This window comes from Lichenostomus cassidix, chromosome 28, assembly GCF_008360975.1.
Source record: "Lichenostomus cassidix isolate B80296 chromosome 28, HeHo_3.0, whole genome shotgun sequence".
Classification (NCBI taxonomy): domain Eukaryota; kingdom Metazoa; phylum Chordata; class Aves; order Passeriformes; family Meliphagidae; genus Lichenostomus; species Lichenostomus cassidix.
In genome coordinates, this window is record NC_139508.1 from 2647259 (window position 1) to 2675184 (window position 27926).

The 27926-nt window shown below is 38.3% G+C and overlaps 1 protein-coding gene and 1 long non-coding RNA gene across 13 annotated transcripts in view; one reads left to right on the plus strand and one right to left on the minus strand.

Moving 5' to 3' along the window:
- Nucleotides 1-21257, minus strand: part of LOC146426169 (guanine nucleotide-binding protein G(I)/G(S)/G(O) subunit gamma-7) — a 41741-nt gene extending 20484 nt beyond the window's left edge. The window contains exon 1 of the mRNA XM_085040371.1: nt 21179-21257. The gene's annotated coding sequence lies outside the window, so the exon portion shown is untranslated. The remainder of the gene's footprint in view (nt 1-21178) is intronic.
- Nucleotides 21258-26408: 5151 nt separating this feature from the next.
- Nucleotides 26409-27685, plus strand: LOC146426170 (uncharacterized). Of its 12 annotated transcripts, XR_014846301.1 has the most exons (8): nt 26595-26616; nt 26649-26679; nt 26754-26815; nt 26847-26899; nt 26995-27077; nt 27160-27190; nt 27461-27596; nt 27629-27685. It is a non-coding gene; the product is annotated as an uncharacterized LOC146426170 (long non-coding RNA). The 12 variants fall into 12 exon arrangements; XR_014846292.1 differs by lacking the exons at nt 26595-26616; nt 26649-26679 and adding an exon at nt 26409-26450 and having other exon boundaries at nt 26785-26804; nt 26858-26878; nt 26973-27077; nt 27160-27262; XR_014846291.1 differs by lacking the exons at nt 26595-26616; nt 26649-26679 and adding an exon at nt 26409-26450 and having other exon boundaries at nt 26785-26804; nt 26858-26878; nt 26973-27077.
- Nucleotides 27686-27926: the final 241 nt, after the last annotated feature.

A 27926-nucleotide genomic window follows, 5' to 3' on the forward strand; every position in this document is an offset into this window, starting at 1 on the left:
CCTCATTTTCCTGCAGATTCCTCCTTTTCCTGCATTATCCTCCTTTTCCTGCAAAATCCTCCTTTTCCTGCAAAATCCTCCTTTTCCAGCAGGATTAGGTTGCTCTGTGTTTGGGGTGATGGTTTGGGGTGGAGGATGCACTGCTGGATCTCAGCTGGAATGAAGTATTTTCCATTCATTTAATTTCATTTGAAATGGATCCACCCTGGGATCCCAAATCCCTCCCAATCCCACATCCCAGCAATTCCACAGTGGATCTTTTTTGGGATTTTTTGTGGGGATTTTTTTGGGATTTCTTGGGGATTTTTTTTTTTTATTCTTGAGGATTTTTTTGGTGATTTTTGGGATTTTTAAAAATTATTTTGGGGATTTTAAAATTATTTTTGGGGAATTTTAAAAATTATTTTTGAGGAATTTTAAAATTAATTTTGGGGGATTTTTTGTTTTTTTTTTGGGATTTCTTTTGATTTTTGGTGATTTTGGGGGATTTTTTTAATTTTGAGGGGATTTTTGGGGGGGATTTTTGGGTGGGATTTTGGGGATTTCTTGGGGGTTTTTGGGATTTTTTGGGGGGGATTTGTTTTTTGATTTCTTGGGGATTTTTTTTTCCTATTCTTGAGGAATTTTTGGGGGTTTTTATTATTTTGGGTTTTTTTTTTTATTTTTGGGGAATTTTGGGGGATTTTTTTGGGATTTCTTGGGGAATTTTTGGGATTTCTTGGGGATTTTTTTATTTTATTTTTGGGAGATTTTTGGGGATTTTTGGGATTTTTGGAAATTTTGGGGATTTTTGGGGGAATTTTTTGGGGGATTTTTGGGGAATTTTTTGGGATTTTGGGGGAGGGGAATGTTTTGGATATTTTGGGGGATTTTGGGGGATTTTTTCTTTATTTTTAGGGGGATTTTTAATGGGATTTTTTGGGGAATTTTGGGGATTTTTTTGGGGGGAGGGAATGTTTTGGATATTTTGGGGGATTTTGGGGGATTTTTTTCTTTATTTTGGGGGGATTTTTTTCTTTATTTTTTGGGGATATTTTGGGGATTTTTAATGAGATTTTTTTGGGGATTTTTTTGGGGGATTTTTTTGGGATTTTTTCAGATTCCCCAATTCCCACCCCACTGCCACCCAAGGGAAAATCCTTTCCCTAAATCAAAAGCTTCACCCACAGCAAAGAATCAAAACCCCAAAATCACCCCATTTGGGATCAATTCCCAGCTCTGGGACGGTCACAAAGGGACACGTGGCACTTGGGGACAGCTCAGTGCCACCCCCTGGGTGACCTTTTGGGGCACAGATGTCACATGGGTGACCTCAGCTGTCCCTCCTGCAGCCACAGCCAGCCCTGGGACTGTCAGCTGGGTTGTGTTCCTGCTGTGGCTGCAGGGTGACAGCGATGTCACCATGTCCAGGGATTGTCCCCAGCAGCCAAACCTCGTCCCAAATTGGGACAAATCCATGGATTCAGCAGCAAAACCTCATCCCAAATTGGCCAAATCCATGGATTCAGAGTCTCATGACTCCTCTGCACTACTTTTAATTGTCACAACAACCCAAAAAATGCCACTTTGTCATTAGTTTTACTCCTGCTGCAGCTGCAGGGTGACAGCGATGTCACCATGCCCAGGGATTGTCCCCAGCAGCCAAACCTCCTCCCAAATTGGGTCAAATCCATGGATTCAGCAGCCAAACCTCCTCCCAAACTGCCCAAATCCCTGTATTCAGTCTCATGACTCCTCTGCACTACTTTTAATTGTCACAACAACCCAAAAAATGCCACTTTGTCATTAGTTTTACTCCTGCTGCAGCTGCAGGGTGACAGCGATGTCACCATGCCCAGGGATTGTCCCCAGCAGCCAAACCTCCTCCCAAATTGGGTCAAATCCATGGATTCAGCAGCCAAACCTCCTCCCAAACTGCCCAAATCCCTGTATTCAGTCTCATGACTCCTCTGCACTACTTTTAATTGTCACAACAACCCAAAAAATGCCACTTTGTCATTAGTTTTACTCCTGCCAGAGATCCAGAGGGTGACAGCGATGTCACCCTATTCCCAAAAATCATCCCCAGCAGCCAAACCTCATCCCAAAGTGTGCTGAATCCATTAATTCAATCTCATGACTCCTCTGCACTTCTTTAACCACCAAAGGTCACTTTGCTCTCAGTTTTATTCCTGCCAGAGCTCCAGAGGGTGACAACAGCTTGGGGACAAAGTCACCCCATTCCCAAAAATCATCCCCAGCAGCAAAACCTCATCCCAAACTGGCCAAATCCCTGGATTCAGAGTCTGCTGACCCCTCTGCACTTGTTTAACCACTAAAACAATCCAAGCAAAGGTCACTTTGCTCTCAGTTTAACTCCTGCCAGAGAACCAGAGGGTGACAGCGATGTCACCTCATTCCCAAAAATCATCCCCAGCAGCAAAACCTCATCCCAAACTGCCCAAATCCCTGGATTCACAGCCTGCTGACTCCTCTGCACTTTTAATTGTCACAACAACCCCAAAAAATGCCACTTTGTCATTAGTTTAATTCCTGCTGCACCTCCAGTGGGTGACAGCGATGTCACCTCATTCCCAAAAATCGTCCCCAGCAGCCAAACCTCATCCCAAAGTGTGCTGAATCCATTAATTCAGAGTCTCATGACTCCTCTGCACGTGTTTCAATCGTCACAACAATCCTAGAAAATGCCATTTTGCACTCAGTTTTACTCCTGCTGCAGCTCCAGGGGGTGACAACAAAGTCACCTCATTCCCAAAAATCGTCCCCAGCAGCCAAACCTCGTCCCAAATTGGGTCAAATCCAAGGATTCAGAGTCTCATGACTCCTCTGCACCTGTTTTAACTGTCACAACAACCCCAAAAAATGCCACTTTGTCATTAGTGTTATTCCTGCCAGAGCTCCAGAGGGTGACAACAAAGTCACCTCATTCCCAAAAATCATCCCCAGCAGCCAAACCTCATCCCAAATTGGGTCAAATCCATGGATTCACAGTCTCATGACTCCTCTGCACTTGTTTCACCACCAAAGGTCACTTTGCTCTCAGTTTTACTCCTGCCAGAGCTCCAGGGGGTGACAACACTCGGGGACAAAGTCACCTCATTCCCAAAAATCATCCCCAGCAGCAAAACCTCATCCCAAACTGCCCAAATCCATGGATTCACAGTCTCATGACTCCTCTGCACTTGTTTTAATCGTCACAACAATCCTAGAAAATGTCACTTTGCCATTGGTGCTACTCCTGCTGCAGCTGCACGGTGACAGCGATGTCACCCTGCCCAGGAATTGTCCCCAGCAGCCAAACCTCGTCCCAAATTGGGTCAAATCCATGGATTCAGAGTCTCATGACTCCTCTGCACTACTTTTAATTGTCACAACAACCCAAAAAATGCCACTTTGTCATTAGTTTTATTCCTGCCAGAGCTCCAGAGGGTCACAGCGATGTCACCTCTGCCCAGAAATTGTCCCCAGCAGCAAAACCTCATCCCAAATTGGGTCAAATCCCTGGATTCACAGTCTCATGACTCCTCTGCACTTGTTTCACCACCAAAGGTCACTTTGCTCTCAGTTTTACTCCTGCCAGAGCTCCAGAGGGTGACAATACTCGGGGACAAAGCCACCTCTTCCCAAAAATCATCCCCAGCAGCCAAACCTCATCCCAAACTGGCCAAATCCATGGATTCAGAGTCTCATGACTCCTCTGCACTTGTTTTGACCACTAAAACAATCCAAGCAAAGGTCACTTTGCACTCAGTTTTATTCCTGCCAGAGCTCCAGAGGGTGACAGCGAAGTCACCTCATTCCCAAAAATCATCCCCAGCAGCAAAACCTCATCCCAAACTGCCCAAATCCCTGGATTCACAGCCTGCTGACTCCTCTGCACTTTTAATTGTCACAACAACCCCAAAAAATGCCACTTTGTCATTAGTTTAATTCCTGCTGCACCTCCAGTGGGTGACAGCGATGTCACCTCATTCCCAAAAATCGTCCCCAGCAGCCAAACCTCATCCCAAAGTGTGCTGAATCCATTAATTCAGAGTCTCATGACTCCTCTGCACGAGTTTCAATCGTCACAACAATCCTAGAAAATGCCACTTTGCACTCAGTTTTACTCCTGCTGGAACTCCAGAGGGTGACAACAAAGTCACCTCATTCCCAAAAATCATCCCCAGCAGCCAAACCTCATCCCAAAGTTAGCTGAATCCCTGGATTCAGCAGCCAAACCTCATCCCAAACTGTCTGAATCCACGGATTCAGAGTCTCATGGCTCCTCTGCACTTGTTTTAATCATCACAACAACCCCAAAAAATGCCACTTTGCCCTCATTTTAATTCCTGCCAGAGCTGCAGAGGGTGACTTTGTTGTCACCTCATTCCCAAAAATCATCCCCAGCAGCCAAACCTCATCCCAAACTGCCCAAATCCCTGGATCCAGAGTCTCATGACTCCTCTGCACTTGTTTAACCACCAAAACAATCCTAGAAAGTGCCACTTTGCACTCAGTTTTACTCCTGCTGCAGCTCCAGAGGGTGACAACAAAGTCACCTCATTCCCAAAATCATCCCCAGCAGCAAAACCTCATCCCAAACTGGCCAAATCCCTGGATTGAGAGTCTCATGACTCCTCTGCACTTGTTTTAATCATCACAACAACCCCAAAAAATGCCACTTTGCCCTCAGTTTAATTCCTGCCAGAGCTGCAGAGGGTGACTTTGTTGTCACCTCATTCCCAAAAATCATCTCCAGCAGCAAAACCTCATCCCAAAGTTAGCTGAATCCCTGGATTCAGCAGCAAAACCTCATCCCAAACTGGCCAAATCCATGGATTCACAGCCTGCTGACTCCTCTGCACTTGTTTTAATCATCACAACAATCCTAGAAAATGCCACTTTGCCCTCTGGTTTTACTCCTGCCAGACCTCCAGAGGGTCACAACCAAGTCACTCATTCCCAAAAATCATCTCCAGCAGCTAAACCTCATCCCAAACTGGCCAAATCCATGGATTCATCAGCAAAACCTCATCCCAAATTGGGCCAAATCCATTAATTCAGAGTCTCGTGACTCCTCTGCACTTGTTTCACCACCAAAGGTCACTTTGCTCTCAGTTCTACTCCTGCCAGAGCTCCAGAGGGTGACAACAGCTTGGGGACAAAGTCACCTCTTCCCAAAAATCATCTCCAGCAGCCAAACCTCATCCCAAACTGGCCAAATCCATGGATTTAGAGTCTCATGACTCCTCTGCACTTGTTTAACCACCAAAAGAATCCTAGAAAATGCCACTTTGCCATCAGTTTTACTCCTGCCAGAGCTCCAGGGGGTGACAACAAAGTCACCTCATTCCCAAAAATCATCCCCAGCAGCCAAACCTCATCCCAAATTGGGCCAAATCCATGGATTCAGAGTCTCATGACTCCTCTGCACTTGTTTTGACCACTAAAACAATCCCAAAAAATGCCACTTTGCTCTCAGTTTAATTCCTGCCAGAGCTGCAGAGGGTGACTTTGTTGTCACCTCATTCCCAAAAATCATCCCCAGCAGCAAAACCTCATCCCAAAGTGTGCTGAATCCATTAATTCAGAGTCTCATGACTCCTCTGCACTTGTTTTAATCGTCACAACAATCCTAGAAAATGCCACTTTGCCATCAGTTTTACTCCTGCCAGAGCTCCAGAGGGTCACAACAAAGTCACCCTATTCCCAAAAATCATCCCCAGCAGCCAAACCTCATCCCAAAGTGTGCTGAATCCATGGATTCACAGCCTGCTGACTCCTCTGCACTTGTTTTAATCATCACAACAATCCCAAAAAATGCCACTTTGCCCTCATTTTAATTCCTGCCAGAGCTCCAGAGGGTGACTTTGTTGTCATCCCATTCCCAAAAATCGTCCCCAGCAGCCAAACCTCGTCCCAAATTGGGTCAAATCCATGGATTCAGAGTCTCATGACTCCTCTGCACTTGTTTCACCACCAAAGGTCACTTTGCTCTCAGTTCTACTCCTGCCAGAGCTCCAGAGGGTGACAACAGCTTGGGGACAAAGTCACCTCTTCCCAAAAATCATCCCCAGCAGCAAAACCTCATCCCAAATTGGGTCAAATCCCTGGATTCAGCAGCAAAATCTCATCCCAAACTGCCCAAATCCATGGATTCAGAGTCTCATGACTCCTCTGCACGAGTTTTAATTGTCACAACAACACAAAAAATGTCACTTTGCCATCAGTGTTACTCCTGCTGGAACTCCAGAGGGTGACAGCAAAGTCACCTCATTCCCAAAATCGTCCCCAGCAGCCAAACCTCATCCCAAATTGGACCAAATCCCTGGATTCACAGTCTCATGACTCCTCTGCACTCGTTTTAATCATCACAACAATCCTAGAAAATGCCACTTTGCCCTCAGTTTTACTCCTGCCAGAGCTCCAGAGGGTGACAGCGATGTCACCTCATTCCCAAAAATCATCCCCAGCAGCCAAACCTCATCCCAAAGTTACCTGAATCCCTGGATTCAGCAGTAAAACCTCATCCCAAATAGGATGAGGACACAGATTCAGCAGTCTCATGGTTCCTCTGCACTTGTTTCAATCATCACAATAATCCTAGAAAAAGCCACTTTGCTCTCAGTTTTTATTCCTGCTGGAACTCCAGAAGGTGACAGCAAAGTCACCTCTTCCCAAAAATCATCCCCAGCAGCAAAACTTCATCCCAAACTGGCTGAATCTGTTAATTCAGAGCCCAGTGACTCCTCTGCACTTGTTTAACCATCAAAGGTCACTTTGCTCTCAGTTTTACTCCTGCCAGAGCTCCAGAGGGTGACAACAGCTTGGGGACAAAGTCACCTCATTCCCAAAATCATCCCCAGCAGCCAAACCTCATCCCAAACTGCCCAAATCCATGGATTGAGAGTCTGCTGACTCCTCTGCACTTGTTTTGACCACTAAAACAATCCCAAAAAATGCCACTTTGCCCTCATTTTAATTCCTGCCAGAGCTCCAGAGGGTGACTTTGTTGTCACCTCATTCCCAAAAATCATCCCCAGCAGCAAAACCTCATCCCAAACTGCCCAAATCCCTGGATTTCAGCAGCCAAACCTCATCCCAAACTGGCTGAATCCCGGGATTCACAGCCTGCTGACTGCTCTGCACTTGTTTTAATCGTCACAACAATCCTAGAAAATGCCACTTTGCCCTCTGGTTTTGTTCCTGTTGCACCTCCAGAGGGTGACAACACTTGGGGACAAAGTCACCTCATTCCCAAAAATCATCCCCAGCAGCCAAACCTCATCCCAAACTGCCCAAATCCCTGGATTTCAGCAGCCAAACCTCATCCCAGCATCCCCACCCTGCTGCCTCCTCTCCCTCATTCCTCACTTCCCTCTCCCCTCGTGACCTGCACGAGTTTTTTGGGTTTTTTTGGGGTTTTTTGGGGTTTTGGGGGGTTTTTTGGGGTTTTTTTTGGGTTTTTTGGGTTTTTTTGGGGTTTTTTTGGGGTTTTTGTTTTTGGTTTTTGGGGTTTTTTGGGGGTTTTTTGGGGTTTTGGGGGTTTGGGGGTTTTGGGGTTTTTTGGGTTTTTTGGGGGTTTTTGGGGTTTTTTTGGTTTTTTTGGGGTTTTTTGGGTTTTTGGGGGTTTTGGGGTTTTTGGGAGTTTTTTGGAGTTTTTTTGGTTTTTGGGGGTTTTGGGTTTTTTGGGGTTTTTTGGGTTTTTTTGGGTTTTTGGGGTTTTTTGCTTTTTTGGTTTTTTGGGGTTTTTTTGGGGTTTTTGGGGTTTTTGGGATTATTTGGGATTTGGGGTGAATTTGGGGTTTTTTGGGTTTTGGAGGTTATGTGGGTTTTTGGGGTTTTTTGGGGTTTTTGGGGTTTTTGGGGTTTTTTGGGGTTTGGAGGGATTTGGGGATCTTTGGGATTTTTTGGGGTTTTGGGGTTTTTGGGGTGATTTGGGGTTTGGAGAGACTTGGGAGTTTTGGGTTTTTGGGGTTTTTTTTGGGGTTTTTGGGGTTTTTTGGGACTTTTGGGGTTTTTGGGATTATTTGGGGTTTTTTGGGGTTTTTGGGTTTTTTGGGGTTTTTTTGGGGTTTTTGGGTTTTTTTGGGTTTTGGGTTTTTGGGGTTTTTTGGGTTTTTTTGGGGTTTTTTGGGTTTTTTTGGGTTTTTTTGGGTTTTTTTGGGGTTTGTTGGGGTTTTTTTGGGGTTTTTTTGGGTTTTTTGGGGTTTTTGGGGGGTTTTTTTGGGGTTTTTTGGGTTTTTTTGGGTTTTTTTGGGGTTTTTTTAGGTTTTTTGGAACAGCAATGACACAGAGTCATGTGAGGCTTTGGGGTTTGGGATCAGCAGGGAGGAAGAGAAACTCCTTTTGTCGGAGTTTTTGGCAGGAAATGAGCTCAGGGCTAAAAATGGGGATTTGCCCTGCTGGGAAAGGGTGGGATTTGGGTTTGGGGTCAGGTTTGGGGTGATTTATGGGGTTGTTTGTAGGGAATCGGCTGGTCTGGGGTGGGAGAAAGAGAGAGAGAGGGAAAACAGAGAGATTTGGCTTTTTTTTTAGGATTTTTAAGGTTTTTTTTAGGATTTTTTAGGGTTTTTTAAGGATTTTTTAGGGTTTTTTAAGGGTTTTAGATTTTTTAGGTTTTTTTAGGATTTTTAGGTTTTAAGGATTTTTAGGGTTTTTTAGGATTTTTTAGGGTTTTTATGGTTTTTTAGGTTTTAGGATTTTTAGGTTTTTTAGATTTTTAGGGTTTTTTAGGATTTTTTAAAGAATTTCTTTGTTAGGATTTTTTTAGGATTTAGGATTTTTAAAAGAATTTTTTAGGTTTTTTTTCGATTTTTTAAAGAATTATTTTTTAGGATTTTTTAAAGAATTTCTTTGTTAGGATTATTTTTTAGGATTTAGGATTTTAAAAGAATTTTTTTTTTAGGATTTTTTTAAAGAATTATTTTTTAGGATTTTTGAAAGAATTTCTTTTTAGGATTTTTTTAGGATTTAGGATTTTTAAAAGAATTTTTTTAGGATTTTTTTAGGATTTTTAAAGAATTATTTTAGGATTTTTGAAAGAATTTCTTTTTTAGGATTATTTTTAGGATTTAGGATTTTTAAAAGAATTTTTTTTTAGGATTTTTTTTAGGATTTTTTAAAGAATTTCTTTTTTAGGATTTTTTTAGGATTTTTTAAAGAATTTCTTTTTTAGGATGTTTTTAGGATTTTTAAAAGAATTTTTAGGATTTTTTTAGGATTTTTTAAAGAATTTTTTTAGGATTTTTTACAATTTTTTAAAGGATTTTTTGTGATTTTTTAGGATTTTTGAAAGATTTTCTTTGTTAGGATTTTTTTAGGATTTAGGATTTTTAAAAGAATTTTTTTTTGTTTTTTTAGGATTTTTTTTAGGATTATTTCAGGATGTTTTAAGGACAGTTTCTGGAATCCCAAAGCTGGAATCCCACAATTTCCAGGATCCCACAGCTGGAATTACAATTCCTGAGATCCCAAAAGTCCTGAAATCTCACAGCTGGAATCCCAAAGTTCCTGAAATCCCAAAGTTCCTGGGATCCCACAGCTGGAATTACACAGTTCCTGAAATCCCAAAGGTGGAATTACACAATTCCTGAAATCCCTCAGTTGGAATAAAACAATTCCCAGGATCCCAAAGCTCAAATCCCACAATTCCTTGGATCCCAAAAGTCCTGAAATCCCAAAGTTGGAATTATACAATTCCTGAAATCCCAAAGTTGGAATTACACAATTCCTGGAATCCCAAAGTTCCTGAGATCCCAAAGCTGGAACTACACAATTCCTTGGATCCCAAAGATCCCAGAGTCCCACAGCTGGAATGACACAGTTCCTGAGATCCCAAAGCTGGAATCCCATAATTCCTTGGATCCCAAAAGTCCTGGGATCCCAAAGCTGGAATGACACAGTTCCTGAGATCCCACAGCTGGAATTACACAATTCCTGAGATCCCAAAGCTGGAATCCCACGATTCCCAGAATCCCAAAGTTCCTGAGATCCCACAGCTGGAATTACACAGTTCCTGAGATCCCAAAGCTGGAATCCCACAATTCCTGGGATCCCAAAGCTCAAATCCCACAAATTCCTTGGATCCCACAGCTGCAATCATGCAATTCCTGGAATCCCAAAGCTGGAATCCCACAAATTCCAGGGTCCCACAGCCAGAACTACACAATTCCCATGATCCCAAAGCTCAAATGCCACAATTCCTGGGATCCCAAAGTTCCTGAGATCCCAAAGCTGGAATCCCATAATTCCTGGGATCCCAAAGCTGGAATTACACCATTTCTGGGATCACACAATTCCCAGGATCCCAAAGCTGGAATCCCACAATTCCCAGGATCCCAAAGTCATTGAGGTCCCACAGCTGGAATCAAACAATTCCTGGGATCCCAAAGCTCAAATCCCACAATTCCTGGGATCCCAAAGCTGGAATTATACAATTCTTTGGATCCCAAAGCTCCCAAGATCCCAAAGCTGGAATCCCACAATTCCCAAAATCCCAAAGCTGGAACCACACAATTTTCAGGATCCCAAAGCTGGAATTACACAGTTTCTGAGATCCCAAAATTGGAATCCCACAATTCCTTGGATCCCAAAAGTCCTGGGATCTCACAGCTGGAATTACACAATTCCTTGGATCCCAAAGATCCCAGAGTCCCACAGCTGGAATGACACAGTTCCTAAGATCCCAAAGCTGGAATCCCACAATTCCTGGAATCCCAAAGTCATTGAGGTCCCACAGCTGGAATCAAACAATTCCTGGGATCCCAAAGCTCAAATCCCACAATTCCTGGGATCCCAAAGATCCCAGAATCCCCCAATTCCTTGGATCCCAAAAGTCCTGAGATCCCAAAGCTGGAATTACACAATTCCTGATATCCCAAAGCTGGAATTACACCATTCTTTGGATCCCAAAGCTCCTGAGATCCCAAAACTGGAATCCCACAATTCCCAAAATCCCAAAGGTGGAACCACACAGTTCCTGGGGTCCCAAAGCTCCTGGGATCCCACAGCTGGAATCAAACAATCCCTGGGATCCCAAAGCTGGAATCCCATAATTCCTGGAATCACACAGTTCCTGAGGTCCCACAGCTGGAATCCCACAATTCCTGAAATCCTACAGCTCAAATCCCACAATTCCGGAAATCCCAAAGCTGGAATCCCACAATTCCTGGGATCCCAAAGTTCCTGAGATCCCAAAGCTGGAATTACACAATTCCCAGAATCCCAAAGCTTCGGAGATCCCAAAGCTGGAATCACACAATTCCCAAAATCCCAAAGATCCCAGAGTCCCACAGCTGGAATGACACAGTTCCTGAAATCCCAAAGCTGGAATCCCACAATTCCTGGGATCCCAAAGCTCAAATCCCACAAATTCCTTGGATCCCACAGCTGCAATCACGCAATTCCTGGAATCCGAAAGCTGGAATCCCACAAATTCCAGGGTCCCACAGCTGGAATTACACAATTCCTGAAATCCCAAAGCTGGAATTACACAATTACTGGAACCCTAAAGCTCCTGGGATCCCAAAGTTCCTGGAATCTCACAGCTGGAATTACACAGTTCCTGAAATCCCAAAGTTGGAACCACAGAATTCCTGGGAAGTGCTGCTGGAGCAACAGATCCTTATTTAGACAGTGAGAGGAATTTCGGAAAAAATAAAAATATTTTACAAATCCCAAAGTGCTGCTGGAACAAGAACACCTTATTTAGACACTGAGAGGAATTTTGGAAAAAATAAAAACATTTTACAAATCCCAAACTGGAAAATCCCAAAGTGCTGCTGAACCAACAGATCCTTATTTAGACATGGAGAGGAATTCCAGAAAAAATAAAAATATTTTACAAATCTCAAACTGGAAGATCCCAAACTCCTGCCTGAACCAAGAATTCCTTATTTAGGCACAGAGAGGAATTTCAGAAAAAATAAAAATATTTTATAAATATTTTATAAATAATTGATAAATATTTGATAAATATTTGATAAATATTTTGTAAATATTTGATAAATATTTTGTAAATATTTGATAAATATTTGATAAATATTTTGCAGCTGGAAGATCCCAAACTCCTGCTGAACCAATATTTCCTTATTTAGGCACAGAGAGGAATTTCGGAAAAAATAAAAATATTTTATAAATCTTTTATAAATAATTGATAAATATTTGATAAATATTTTGCAGCTGGAAGATCCCAAAGTGCTGCTGAACCAAGAATTCCTTATTTAGACACAGAGAGTTTCGAAAAAATAAAAATATTTTATAAATATTTTGATAAATATTTGATAAATATTTGATAAATATTTGATAACTATTTGATAAATAATCGATAAATATTTTATAAATATTTGATAAATATTTGATAAATATTTGATAAATATTTTGCAGCTGGAAGATCCCAAACTGCTGCTGAACCAAGAATTCCTTATTTAGGCACAGAGAGGAATTTCGGAAAAAATAAAAATATTTTATAAATCTTTTATAAATAATTGATAAATATTTGATAAATATTTGATAAATATTTAATAAATATTCGATAAATATTTTATAATTATTTGATAAATATTTCACAAATATTTGATAAATATTTTGCAGCTGGAAGATCCCAAACTGCTGCTGAACCAAGAATTCCTTATTTAGACACAGAGAGGAATTTCGGAAAAAATAAAAATATTTGATAAATATTTGATAAATATTTGATAAATATTTGATAAATATTTTATAAATATTTGATAAATATTTGATAAATATTTTATAAACATTTTATAAATATTTTGCAGCTGGAAGATCCCAAACTGCTGCTGAACCAAGAATTCCTTATTTAGGCACTGAGAGGAATTTCGAAAAAAATAAAAATATTTTATAAATATTTGATAAATATTTGATAAATATTTTGCAGCTGGAGGATCCCAAACTGCTGCTGAACCAAGAATTCCTTATTTAGACACAGAGAGGAATTTCGAAAAAAATAAAAATATTTTATAAATATTTGATAAATATTTGATAAATATTTGATAAATATTTGATAACTATTTGATAAATATTTGATAAATATTTCATGAATATTTCATAAATATTTCATAAATATTTTGCAGCTGGAAGATCCCAAAGTGCTGCCTGAATCAAGAATTCCTTATTTAGACACTGAGAGGAATTTTGGAAAAAATAAAAATATTTGATAAATATTTGATAAATAATCGATAAATATTTGATAAATATTTGATAAATATTTGATAAATATTTTATAATTATTTGACAAATATTTTATAAATATTTGATAAATATTTGATAAATATTTTGTAACTGGAAGATCCCAAACTCCTGCCTGAACCAAGAATTCCTTATTTAGGCACGGAGAGGAATTTCGGAAAAAATAAAAATATTTGATAAATATTTGATAAATATTTGATAAATATTTGATAAATATTTGATAAATATTTGATAAATATTTGATAACTATTTGATAAATATTTTATAAATATTTCATGAATATTTCATAAATATTTCATAAATATTTTGCAGCTGGAAGATCCCAAAGTGCTGCCTGAACCAAGAATTCCTTATTTAGGCACAGAGAGGAATTTCCAGCAGAGGATTTGCACAAAGGAATTTATTTCTGAATTATCTCAGAGCTCAGGAATGTCTGCAGAGTCTGACTGGAATGTGGGGAATGTGCAGCTGGAGGGACAGAGCGGGGATTTGGGATTTGGGGTGGGAAATGGGGTTTTTGGGTGATTTTGGGGTTGGGATTGGGGATTTTGGGGTGGGAATTGGGGTTTTTGGGGTGGGAATTGGGGTGATTTTGGGTGGGAATTGGGGATTTTGGGGTTTTTGGAGTGGGAATTGGGGTGATTTTGGGGTTTTTGGGGTGGGATTGGGGTGGGAATTGGGTTTTTGGGTGATTTTGGGGTGATTTTGGGGTGGGAATTGGGGATTTGGGGTGGGAATTGGGGTGATTTTGGGGTGGGAATTGGGGTTTTAGGGTGATTTTGGGGAGATTTTGGGGTGGGAATTGGGATTTTGGGAGATTTTGAGGTGGGAATTGGGGTTTTTGGGTGATTTTGGGGTGGGAATTGGTGATTTTGGGGTGATTTTGGGGTTTTTGGAGTGGGAATTGGGGTGGCATTGGGGTTTTTGGGTGATTTTGGGGTTTTTGGGGTGATTTTAGGTGGGAATTGGGGTTTTGGGGTGAATTGGGGAGATTTTGGGGTGGAAATTGGGGTTTTGGGTGGGAATTGGGGTTTTTGGGGTGGTTTTGGGGTGGGAATTGGTGTTTTGGGGTGATTTTGGGGGGGAATTGGGGTGATTTTGGGTGGGAATTGGGGTTTTGGGTGATTTTGGGGTGATTTTGGGGTTGGAATTGGGGTTTTTAGGTGATTTTGGGGTGGGAATTGGGGTTTTAGGGTTATTTTGGGGTGGGAATTGGGATTTTGGGAGATTTTGGGGTGGGAATTGGGGTTTTTGGGGTGATTTTGGGGTGGGAATTGGTGATTTTGGGGTGAGAATTGAGGTTTTTGGGTGACTTTGGGGTGGAAATTAGTGATTTTGGGGTGGGTACTGGGGATTTTGGGTGGGAATTGGGGGTTTGGGGTGATTTTAGGTGGGAATTGGAGTTTTTGGGGTGGGAATTGGGGTGATTTTGGAGTTGGAATTGGGGTTTTGGGGTGATTTTGATGTTTTTGGGTGGTTTTGGGGTGATTTTGGGGGGGAATTTGGGGTTTTTGGGATGATTTTGGGGTTTTTGGGGTCATTTTGGGTGGGGAATTGGGGTTTTTGGGTGATTTTGGGGAGATTTTGGGGTGGGAATTGGGGATTTTGGGGTGGGAATTGGGGTGATTTTGGGGTGGGAATTGGGGTTTTGGGGTGGGAATTGGTGTGGGAATGGGGTTTTTGGGGTGATTTTGGATCTTGGGGTGATTTTGGGGTTTTTGGGGTGGGAATTGGGATTTTCGGGTGATGTTAGGGTTGGAAATGGGGTTTTATGGGTGATTTTGGAGTTGGGAATTGGCGGTTTTGCGGTGGAAATTGGGGATTTTGGGGTGGGAATTGGGGTTTTGGGGTGATTTTGGGTGGGAATTGGGGTTTTGGGGTGATTTTGGGCTTGGGCTTGGGGTTTTTGGGGTGATTTTGGGTGGGAATTGGTGATTTTGGGGTGATTTTGGGTTTTGGGGTGGGATTGGGGTGGGGATTGGGGGTTTTGGGTGATTTTGGGGTGATTTTGGCGTGGGAATTGGGGTTTGGGGTGGTTTTGGGGTGGGAATTGGGGTTTTGGGGTGGGAATTGGGGGTTTTTGGGGTGATTTGGGGTGGGAATTTGGGGTTTTTGGGGTGGGAATTGGGGATTTGGGGTGCTTTTGGGGTTGGAATTGGGGTTTTTGGCGTGATTTTGGGGTGGGAATTGGTGATTTTGGGGTGATTTTTGGGTTTTTGGGGTGGGAATTGTGGTGATTTGGGGCGGGAATTGGGGATTTTTGGGGTGATTTTGGGGAGATTTTGGGGTGGGAACTGGTGATTTTGGGGTGATTTTTGGGTTTTTGGAGTGGGAATTGGGGTGGGAATTCGGTTTTTGGATGATTTTGGGGAGATTTTGGGTGCGAATTGTGGATTTGGGGTGATTTTGGGGAGATTTTGGGGCGGGAATTGGGGATTTTGGGGTGATGTTAGGGTTGGAAATGGGGTTTTTGGGTGATTTTGGAGTTGGGAATTGGTGATTTTGGGGTGAGAATTGGGGATTTTGGGGATGATTTTGGGGAGATTTTGAGGTTGGGATTGGTGTTTTGGGATGGGAATTGGGGATTTTGGGGATGATTTTGGGGTGGGAATTGGTGATTTTGGGGTGATTTTTGGGTTTTTGGAGTGGGAATTGGGGTGGCATTGGGGTTTTTGGGTGATTTTGGGTGGGAATTGGGGGTTTTGGGGTGATTTTTGGGGTTTTGGGGTGGGGATTGCTGATTTTGGGGTGGAATTGGGGTTTTTGGGGTGATTTTGGGGTTTTTGGGGATGTCAGGGTTGGGAATTCCTGCTGCCTTTTGCTGGTGGGATTGCAGAGATTCCCAGCTGATTAGGTTGTAATTAAAGCCCTGAGAGATCTTTGATTAATGAATTTCCATTTTAAAATTATTAAGAAATTAAAATAATTAATAATATCGAAATCGAAATCATAAATTATATTCAAATGGAAATAATAAATAATATTAAAATCGAAATAATAAAAATATTAGAATCAAAATAATAAATAATATTGAAATCGAAATAATAAAGAATATTAAAATGGAAATTATAAATAATATTAAAATGGAAATGATAAAGAATATTAAAATATAAATAATAAATAATATTAAAATGGAAATAATAAATAAGATTAAAATCAAAATAATAATATTGAAATCGAAATAATAAAGAATATTAAAATCAAAATAACAAATAAGATTAAAATCTAAATAATAAATAATATTGAAATCTAAATAACAAATAATATTAAAATCAAAATAATAAATAACATTAAAATCAAAATGATAAGATTAAAATCGAAATAATAAATAAAATTAAAATCAAATTATAAAATAAAATTAAAATCAAAATAATAAATAATATTAAAATAGAAATAATAATATTAAAAATGGAAATAATAAATAATATTCAAATCTAAATAATAAATAATATTGAAATCCAAATAAATAATATTAAAATTAAAAAAATTAAAATGGAAATAATAAATAATATTCTAATCTAAATAATAAATAATATTAAAATCGAAATAATAAATAGTATTAAAATAAAAATAATAAATAATATTAAAATAGAAATAATAAATAATATTGAAATCCAAATAACAAATAATATTAAAATAAAAATATTAAAATCCAGATAATAAATAATATTAAAATCAAAATAATAAATATTAAAATCTAAATAATAAATAATATTAAAACGGAAATAATAAATAGTATTAAAATCAAAATAATAAATAATATTAAAATGGAAATAATAAATAATATTAAAATAGAAATAATAAATAATATTGAAATCCAAATAACAAATAAGATTAAAATCAAAATAATAAATAAGATTAAAATCAAAATAATAAATAATATTAAAATTAAAATAATAAATAATATTGAAATATAAATAATAAATAGGATTCAAATCAAGATAATAAATAAGATTAAAATGGAAATAATGAATAAGATTAAAATCAAAATAATAAATAATATTTAAATCGAAATAATAAATAATATTAAAATAAAATGATAAATAAGATTAAAATCTAAATAATAAATAATGTTCAAATCCAAATAATAAATAATATTCAAATCTAAATAATAAATAATATTAAAATCAAAATAATAAATATTAAAATAAAAATGATAAATAAGATTAAAATGGAAATAATAAAGATTAAAATGGAAATAATAAAGATTAACATGGAAATAATAAAGAATATTGAAATCAAAATAATAAATAATATTAAAATCCAAATAACAAATAAGATTAAAATCAAAATAATAAATAATATTGAAATCTAAATAATAAATAGGATTCAAATCAAGATAATAAATAATATTAAAATAAAAATGATACATAATATTAAAATCTAAATAAATACGATTAAAATCGAAATAATAACATTAAAATGGAAATAATAAATAATATTCAAATCGAAGCCCAGCGCGCCCTCTGCCGGCCGCACGGCGGAACTGCAGCCACTGAAATCCAGGCAGATTTTTCCCCAAAAATTGAGATTTTTTTTGGGATTTCACACCCGAAATGCACCAAATTTCCAAAATTTCCACCTCCCAAAGCACGAGAAGCACAGAGCTTCAGGGATCTCAATTTTCAGGAATTCCTGAGTTCTCCCAGCAGCGAGAAATGGGATTTTTTACAGGAAAATCTCATTTTTTAACAGGAAAATCTCATTTTTTTACAGGAATATCTCTTTTTTTTGCAGGAAAATCTCATTTTTTTACAGGAAAATCTCATTTTTTAACAGGAAAATCTCATTTTTTACAGGAAAATCTCATTTTTTTGCAGGAAAATCTCATTCTTTACAGGAAAATCTCATTTTTTTACAGGAAAATCTCATTTTTTGCAGGAAAATCTCATTTTTTGCAGGAAAATCTCATTTTTTTACAGGAAAATCTCATTTTTTAACAGGAAAATCTCATTTTTTTACAGGAAAATCTCATTTTTTAGCAGGAAAATCTCATTTTTTCCAGGAAAATCTCATTTTTTTTCCAGGAAAATCTCATTTTTTACAGGAAAATCTCATTTTTTACAGGAAAATCTTATTTTTTTCCAGTAAAATCTCATTTTTTCCCAGGAAAATCTCTTTTTTTTCCAGGAAAATCTCTTTTTTTACAGGAAAATCTCCTTTTCCAGGAAAATCTCCTTTTCCAGGAAAATCTCCTTCTTAACAGGAAAATCTCATTTTTTTCCAGGAAAATCTCATTTTTTTACAGGAAAATCTCATTTTTTTCCAGGAAAATCTCTTTCTTAACAGGAAAATCTCATTTTTTCCAGGAAAATCTCATTTTTTTCCAGTAAAATCTCATTTTTTCCCAGGAAATTCTCATTTTTTTCCAGGAAAATCTCATTTTTTCCCAGGAAAATCTCATTTTTTTCCAGGGAAAACGGGAAAAACGAGAGGAAAATTCCAGAATAAGCCCAGAATTCCCGATTTTTGGGGATTTCTGATGTTCCACTCGATGGGAAGGTTGGGAGTTGCTTCGTTAGCTGAGATCACTAATTGGGATTGTTGGGTTTTGGGGGATTTTGGGGGTTTTTGGGAAGGAGGGATTTGGGGTTTTTATGGGATTAAAGGGAATTTGGGGACATTTCCAATCCCAAATTGGGGACAATTCCAAGTTCCAGCTGGGAGCAAAAGCAGGAATTGCAGGTTGGAAAATGCTGAGATTTTAGCCAGGAATTCATTCATTCCCAGCCAGGAATTTTTATCCAAGAATTTTTATCCAGGAAATAATTCCCATCCAGGAATTTCTATCCAGGAATTTTTATCCTAGATAGGAATTAATTAATTCCCATTCAGGAATTCTTATCCAGGAATTAATTAATTCCCATCTAGGAATTAATTCCCATCCATGAATAATTCTCATCCAGGAATTAATTAATTCCCATCCAGGAATTTTTATTCAGGAATTTCTATCCAGGAATTTTTATCCTGGATAGGAATTAATTAATTCCCATCCAGGAATTCTCATCCAGGAATTAATTAATTCCCAGCCAGGAATTTTTATCAAGGAATTGATTTCCACCCAGGAATTAATTAATTCCCAGCCAGGAATTAAATCTCATCCAGTAATTAATTCCCTTCCAGGAATTAATTAATTCCCATCCAGGAATTCCCATCCAGGAATTAATTCCCATCCAGGAATTTTTATCCAGGAATTTTTATCCTAGATAGGAATTAATTAATTCCCATCCAGGAATTTTTATCCAGGAATTAATTAATTCCCATCCAGGAACTGTTATCCAGGAATAATTCCCATCCAGGAATTTTTATCCAGGAATTAATTTCCATCCAGGAATTAATTAATTCCCATCCATGAATAATTCCCATCCAGGAATTCCCTGCAGGATTGTCCATCCAGGATTTGTTATCCAGGAATTCTTATCCAGGAATTAATTAATTCCCATCCAGGAATTCCCATTAAGGAATTAATTCCCATCCAGGAATTTTTATCCTAGATAGGAATTAATTAATTCCCATCCAGGAATTCTTATCCAAGAATTCCCATCCAGTAATTCATTCCCATTCAGGAATTTCCTGCAGGAATTAATTCCCATCTAGGAATTAATTAATTCCCATTCAGGAATAATTCCCATCCAGGAATTTTTATTCAGGAATTGATTCCCATCCAGGAATTAATTAATTAATTGCCATCCAGGAATAATTCCCACCCAGGAATTCCCTACAGGATTTTTTATCCAGGAGTAATTCCCCTCCAGGAATTAATTCCCATTCAGGAATTCCCATCCAGGAATTAATTCATTCTCATCCAGGAATTTTTATCCAGGAATTTTTATCCAGGAATTTTTATCCTAGATAGGAATTAATTAATTCCAATCCAGGAATTTTTATCCAGGAATTAATTAATTCCAATCCAGGAATTTCTATCCAGGAATTAATTGATTCCCATCCAGGAATTTTTATCCAGGAATTTTTATCCTAGATAGGAATTAATTAATTCCCATCCAGGAATTTTTATCCAGGAATTAATTAATTCCCATCCAGGAACTGTTATCCAGGAATAATTCCCATCCAGGAATTTTTATCCAGGAATTAATTTCCATCCAGGAATTAATTAATTCCCATCCATGAATAATTCCCATCCAGGAATTCCCTGCAGGATTGTCCATTCAGGATTTTTTATCCAGGAATTCTTATCCAGGAATTAATTAATTCCCATCCAGGAATTCCCATTAAGGAATTTATTCCCATCCAGGAATTTTTATCCTAGATAGGAATTAATTAATTCCCATCCAGGAATTTCTATCCAGGAATTAATTAATTCCCATCCAGGAATTAATTCCCATCCAGGAATTTTTATCCAGGAATTAATTCCCATCCAGGAATTAATTAATTCCCATCCAGGAATTTTTATCCAGGAATTTTTATCCCAGATAGGAATTAATTCATTCCCATCCAGGAATTCTTATCCAGAAATTAATTAATTCCCATCCAGGAATTAATTCCCATCCATGAATTAATTAATTCCCAACCAGGAATTTTTATCCAGAAATTAATTAATTCCCATCTAGGAATTAATTCCCATCCAGGAATTCTTATCCAGGAATTAATTCCCATCCAGGCATTAATTCCCATCCAGGAATTCATTAATTCCCATCCAGGAATTCATTAATTCCCATCCAGGAGTTAATTAATTCCCATCCATGAATAATTCCCATCCAGGAATTCATTAATTCCCACCCAGGAATTCATTAATTCCCACCCAGGAGTTAATGAATTAATTCCCACCCAGGAATTAATGAATCCCCTGCACACCTCCAGGGTTAGAAACCCCAAATTCCCAACCTTTTCCACGAGGAAATTCCCAAATAATTCCCAAATCCCATCCGGATCCATCAAACTCCTCAGGCAGGCTGTTTCCCCATTAAAAATTAACTAATTAATGACTAATTAATTGATAATGAGAGGAAAAAAGGAGGTTTTTGCTCACCTTGCTGCTGCCCCAGAGCAGAGTCTGGCACTGTTCCTCTGCCAGGAATTCCTGGATTCTCCTGGAAAAATGGGAATTGAGCAAATCCATAAATGGTGTTGGTGGAGTTGTGATCAATAAATGTTGTTGATGGAGTTAATCAATAAATGGTATTGATGGAGTTGGAATTAAATTATTGATGCAGTTATAATCATTGTTATTGATAGACTGATCAATAAATGTTATTGATGGAGTTATAATTAATGTTATTGGTGGAGTTATGATCAATAAATGTTATTGGTGGAGTTATAATTAAATTATTGATGGAGTTAGAATCAATAAATATTGATGGAGTTATAATCAATAAATGCCATTGATGGAGTTGTGATCAAAAAATGTTATTGATGAAGTGATAATCAATAAATATCATTATAATAAATAAATATCATTGATGGAGTTACGATCAATAAATATTACTGATGGAGTTATAATCAATAAATGGTATTGATGGAGTTGAGATCAATAAATGTTGATGAGTTATAATCAATAAATGGTATTGATGGAGTTATAATTAATGTTATTGGTGGAGTTATGATCAATAAATGTTATTGATGGAGTTATAATTAAATTATTGATGGAGTTATAATCAATAAATATCATTATAATAAATAAATATCATTGATGGAGTTATAATTAACGTTATTGATGGAGTTGTGATTAATAAATGGTATTGATGGAGTTAATCAATAAATGTTATTGATGAGTTATAACCAATAAATGATATTGATGGAGTTGTGATCAATAAATTATTGATGGAGTTACAATTAATAAATATTGATGGAGTTTTAATCAATAAATGTTATTGATGGAGTTGGAATTAATGAATATTATTGATGGAGTTGTGATCAATAAATGTTATTGACAGAATGATAATTAATAAATATCGATGCAGTTATAATCAATAAATATTATTGATGGAGTTGGAATTAATAAATGGTATTGATGCAGTTAATCAATAAATGGTATTGATGGAGTGATCAATAAATGGTATTGATGAGTTATAATCAATAAATGTATTGATGGAGTTATAATTAATGTTATTGATGGAGTTAATCAATAAATATTATCAATGGAGTTGTGATCAATAAATGTTATTGATAGTTATAATTAATGTTATTGATGGAGTTGGAATTAATAAATATTATTGATGGAGTTATAATCAATAAATATTACTGATAGAGTTGTAATCAATAAATATTATTGATGGAGTTAATCAATAAGTGTTATTGATGGAGTTGAGATCAATAAATGGTATTAATGGAGTTATAATTAATGTTATCGATGGAGTTAATCAATAAATGGTATTGATGGAGTTGTGATCAATAAATGTCATTGATGGAGTTATAATCAACAAATATCATTATAATAAATATTATTGATGGAGTTATAATCAATAAATGTTATTGAAGGAGTTATAATTAATGTTATTGATGGAGTCAATCAATAAATGTTATTGATGGAGTTAAAATCAGTAAATACTATTGATAGAGTTATAATCAATAAATATCATAATAAATAAATATCATTGATGGAGTTATAATTAATGGTATTGATGGAGTTGGAATTCACAAATGGTATTGATGGAGTTAATCAATAAATGGTATTGATGGAGTTGTGATCAACATTATTGATGGAGTTAATCAATAAATGGCATTGATGGAGTTGTAATTAAATTATTGATGGAGTTATAATTAATGTAATTGATGGAGTGATAATCAATAAATATTATTGATGCAGTTAATCAATAAATTGTATTGATGGAGTTGTAATTAAATTGATGGAGTTATAATCAATAAATGGTATTGATGGAGTTGGAATTAAATTATTGATGGAGTTAATCAATAAATGTTATTGATGAGTTGTGATTTGGGCTATTTGCTCCATCAATAATCAATAATCAATAATCAATAATCAATAATCAATAATCAATAATCAATGATGCAATCAAATTATTAGTTTGATTGATATTCAGTGGATTTACTGGGAAATTAGGGTGGAAATTAATTTTTATTATTATTATTATCAATAATAATAATAATAATAATAACAAAGAAATAGAATAAATGGAATAAATCTGAATATCAATCGGAAGATAAATATAGATAGAAATAGATGAAAAATAGAAATAAAAATAGAAATAAAAATAAAATTAAAATAAAAATAAAAATAAAAATAAAAATAAAAATAAAAATAAAAATAAAAATAAAAATAAAATAAAAATAGAAATAAAAATAAAAATAGAAATAGAAATAAAAATAAAAATAAAAATTAAAAAAATAAAATTAAAAATAAAACTAAAATAAAAATAACTATAAATAAATATAAATACATATAAATAAACATATAATAATATAAATAATACATTTTGGGTCCCAAATCCCAATTTTTGGGTCCTAAATTCCAATTTTTGGGTCCCAAATGCCACTTTTGGGTCCCAAATCCCAATTTTTGGGTCCTAAATCCCAATTTTTGGGTCCTAAATGCCAATTTTTGGGTCCCAAATGCCAATTTTTGGGTCCCAAATGTCAATTTTTGGGTCTCAAATGCCAATTTTTAGGTCCTAAATCCCAATTTTGGGTCCTAAATCCCAATTTTTTGGTCCTAAATGCCAATTTTTGGGTCCCAAATCCCAATTTTTGGGTCCTAAATCCCAATTTTTGGGTCCTAAATGCCAATTTTTGGGTCCCAAATCCCCATTTTTGGGTCCCAAATGCCAATTTTGGGTCCTAAATGGTGATTTTTAGATCCCAAATGCAATTTTTGGGTCCCAAATGCCAATTTTTGGGTCTTAAAAATTGAATTTTTGGGTCCCAAATGCCATTTTTGGTTCCTAAATGTCAATTTTTGGGTCCCAAATGCCAATTTTTGGATCCTAAATGCCAATTTTGGGTCCCAAATGGTGATTTTTGAGTCCCAAATCCCAATTTTTGGGTCCCAAATCCCATTTTTGGGTCCCAAATCCCAATTTTTGGGTGCCAAATTCCAATTTTTGGGTCCTAAATTCCAATTTTTGGGTCCTCAGGGTGATTTTTGGGTCCTAAATGCCAATTTTTGGGTCCTAAATCCCAATTTTTGGGTTCCAAATGCCAATTTTTGGGTCCCAAATCCCAATTTTTGGGTCCCAAATGCCAATTTTTGGGTCCCAAATCCCCATTTTTGGGTTCTCAGGGTGATTTTTGGGTCCTAAATCCAATTTTTGGGTCCCAAACCCCAATTTTTGGGTCCCAAATCCCCATTTTTGGGTTCCAAACCCCAATTTTGGGTCCCAAATCCCAATTTTTGGGTCCCAAACCCCAATTTTGGGATCTCTGGGTTGATTTTTGGGTCCCAAATCCCAATTTTTGATTCCCAAATCCCAATTTTTGGCTCCCAAACCCCAATTTTGGGTCCCAAACCCCAATTTTGGGTCCCAAATCCCATTTTTTTGTTCCCAAATCCCAATTTTTGGTTCCCAAATCCCAATTTTTGGGTCCCAAATCCCAATTTTTGGGTCCCAAACCCCAATTTTTGGGTCCTAAATTCCAATTTTTGGGTCCCAAATGCCATTTTTGGGTCCCAAATTCTAATTTTTGGGTCCCAAATCCCAATTTTGGGTCCTAAATGCCAATTTTTGGGTCCTAAATCCCAATTTTTGGGTCCTAAATGCCAATTTTTGGGTCCTAAATCCAATTTTTGGGTCCCAAATGCCAATTTTTGGGTCCCAAATCCCAATTTTTGGCTCCCAAATCCCAATTTTTGAGTCCCAAATGTAATTTTTGGGTCCCAAATGCCAATTTTTGGGTCCTAAATTCCAATTTTTGGGTCCTAAATGCCAATTTTTGGGTCCTCAGGGTGATTTTTGGGTACCAAATGTAATTTTTGGGTCCCAAATGCCAATTTTTGGGTCCTAAATGTCAATTTTTGGCTCCCAAATGCCAATTTTTGGGTCCTCAGGGGGATTTTTGGGTCCTAATTGCCAATTTTTGGGTCCTAAATCCCAATTTTTGGGTCCCAAATCCCAATTTTTGGGTCCTCAGGGTGATTTTTGGGTCCCAAATGCCAATTTTTGGTCCCAAATCCCAATTTTTGGGTCCTCAGGGTGATTTTTGGGTCCTAAATCCCAATTTTTGGGTCCTGAATGAGATTTTTGGGTCCCAAACCCCAATTTTGGGTCCCAAATCCCAATTTTTGTTTCCCAAATGCCAATTTTTGGGTCCCAAACCCCAATTTTGGATCCTAAATCCCAATTTTTGGGTCCTCAGGATGATTTTTGGGTTCCAAACCCCAATTTTGGGTCCCAAATCCCAATTTTTGGGTTCCAAACCCCAATTTTTGGGTCCCAAACCCCAATTTTTGGGTCCCAAACCCCATTTTTGGGTTCCAAACCCCAATTTTTGGCTCCCAAACCCCAATTTTCGGTTCCCAAACCCCAATTTTGGGTCCCAAATGCCAATTTTTGGGTCCCAAATGGTGATTTTTGGGTCCCAAATGCCAATTTTTGGGTCCCAAATCCCAATTTTTGGATCCTAAATCCCAATTTTTGGGTCCTAAATCCCAATTTTTGGGTCCTCAGGGTGATTTTTGGGTCCCAAATGCCAATTTTTGGATCCTAAATGCCAATTTTTGTGTCCCAAATGCCAATTTTTGGGTCCCAAATCCCCATTTTTAGGTCCCAAATTCCAATTTTTGGGTCCTAAATGCCAATTTTTGGGTCCTAAATGCCATTTTTGGGCCCTAAATGCCAATTTTTGAGTCCTAAATGTCAATTTTTGGGTCCCAAATGTCAATTTTTGGGTCCTAAATCCAATTTTTGGATCCTAAATCCCAATTTTTGGGTCCCAAATGCCAATTTTTGCGTCCCAAATTCTAATTTTTGGGTCCCAATTGCAATTTTTGGGTCCCAAATCCCGATTTTTGGGTCCCAAATCCCAATTTTTTGGGTCCTAAATGCCAATTTTTAGGTCCTAAATGCCAATTTTTGGGTCCCAAATCCCAATTTTTGGGTCCCAAATTGTCACCTGGCTCAGGTAAATCATCCCAAACATCCCAAAACGGATGGAAATTTTGGGAAAATCCCAAAGAAATTCGGGGGAAATTGTCCTGATTTGGGGTCAGGAGGTGGTTTGGGTGCTGCTGGCACCTACCTGGGCAGGTGGCAATGTCCCCAAGTGTCCCCAAGGTGTCCCCAAGGTGTCCTCAAGGTGTCCTCAAAGTGTCCTCAAGGTGTCTCAAGATGTCCCCAAGGTGTCCTCAGGTGTCCCAAAGGTGACCTCAGGTGTCCCCAAGGTATCCTCAGGTGTCTCAAGGTGTCTCTCAGTGTCCCCAAAGTATCCTCAAGGTGTCCTCAGGTGTCTCTCAGTGTCCCCAAGGTGTCCTTAGGTGTCCCAAGGTGTCTCCAGGTGTCTCTCAGTGTCCCCAAAGTGTCCCCAAAGTGTCCCCAAAGTGTCCCCAGAGTGTTCTCAGGTGACCTCAGGTGTCCTTAGGTGTCCCAAGGTGACCTGAGGTGTCCCCAGGTGTCCCCAAAGTGTCCTCAAGGTGTCCTCAAGGTGTCCCTAAGGTGTTCTCAGGTGTCCCCAAGGTGTCCCCAGGTGACCTCAGGTGTCTCCAGGTGTCCCCAAGGTGTCCCCAAGGTGTCTCAAGAAGTCCCCAGGTGTCCCCAAGGTGACCTCAGGTGTCCTCAAGGTGTCTCAAGATGTCCCCAAAGTGTCCTCAGATGTCTCCAGGTGTCCCCAAGGTGTCTCTCAGTGTCCTCAAAGTGTCCTCAAGGTGACCTCAGGTGTCCCCAAGGTGTCCCCAAGGTGTCTCCAGGTGTCCCCAAGTTGTTCTCAGGTGTCCCCAGGTGTCCCCAAGGTGTCCCCAAGGTGTCCCCAGGTGACCTCAGGTGTCCCAGGTGTCTCCAGGTGTCCCCAAGGTGTCTCTCAGTGTCCCCAAGGTGACCTCAGGTGTCCTTAGGTGTCCCCAAGGTGTCTCCAGGTGACCTCAGGTGTCCCTAAGGTGTTCTCAGGTGTCCCCAAGGTGTCCTCAGGTGTCCCCAGGTGTTCTCAGGTGACTCCAGGTGTCCCCAAGGTGTCTCAAGTTGTCCCCAAGGTGTCTCAAGGTGTCCCCAAGGTGTCTTCAGGGTGTCCTCAAGTGACTTCAGGTGTCCCCAAGTTGTCCTCAGGTGTCTCCAGATGTCCTCAAGATGTCCCCAAGGCGTCCTCAGGTGTCCCCAGATGTCCCCAAGGTGTCCCCAAGGCGTCCTCAGGTGTCCCCAGATGTCCTCAGGTGTCCCCAAAGTGTCCCTCAGGTGTCCTCAGGTGTCCTCAGGTGTCCCCAAGGTGTCCCCAAGGTGTCTCCAGCTGACCTCAGGTGTCCTGAAGATGTCCCCAAAGTGTCCTCAGGTGTCCCAAGGTGTCCCCAAGTTGTCCTCAGGTGTCCCCAGGTGTCCCCAAGGTGTCCCCAAGGTGTCCCCAGCTCCTGCAGCACTGCTGGGGAGGAAAGGAGAGATTTTCCTGAAAAAAAACAAAACCAAAAATGGAGAAAATTTTCAGCAATTCGGAGAATCCTGCAGGGAAATAAATCCAGAGAATTCCCCATTTCAGCCAAAAATTCCCTTTTTTCCCCATTTCCAGCCGAAAATTCCCTTTTTTTCCCCATTTTCAGTTAAAAATTCCCTTTTTTTCTCCCCAATTTCAGCTGAAAATTCCCTTTTTTTCCCCATTTCCAGCTGAAAATTCCCTTTTTTTCCCCA